This window comes from Mandrillus leucophaeus, unplaced genomic scaffold (genome assembly GCF_000951045.1).
Source record: "Mandrillus leucophaeus isolate KB7577 unplaced genomic scaffold, Mleu.le_1.0 Scaffold128, whole genome shotgun sequence".
Classification (NCBI taxonomy): Eukaryota; Metazoa; Chordata; class Mammalia; order Primates; family Cercopithecidae; genus Mandrillus; species Mandrillus leucophaeus.
Genome location: NW_012101209.1, coordinates 2,475,505 through 2,475,710, shown reverse-complemented (window position 1 = coordinate 2,475,710; position 206 = coordinate 2,475,505).

Genomic DNA, 206 nt, shown 5'->3' with positions numbered 1-206 from the left:
CCTCCAGCGTCGGCGGGCCACGTGCGGGAGGAGGGGCCGCCTTCTGGTTGGCGCCGGGTGTCCGTCCCTCCTATCAGCGTAGGCCCCGCGAGGAAGACACGGGCTCGCCCTGGCTGGCGGGGCGGGGCCAGACACCTGTCCATCACCGAGTCCACGGGTGGCAGCACCTACCACACCGCAGTACCTTGGAGAGGCGGAGCAGGGGC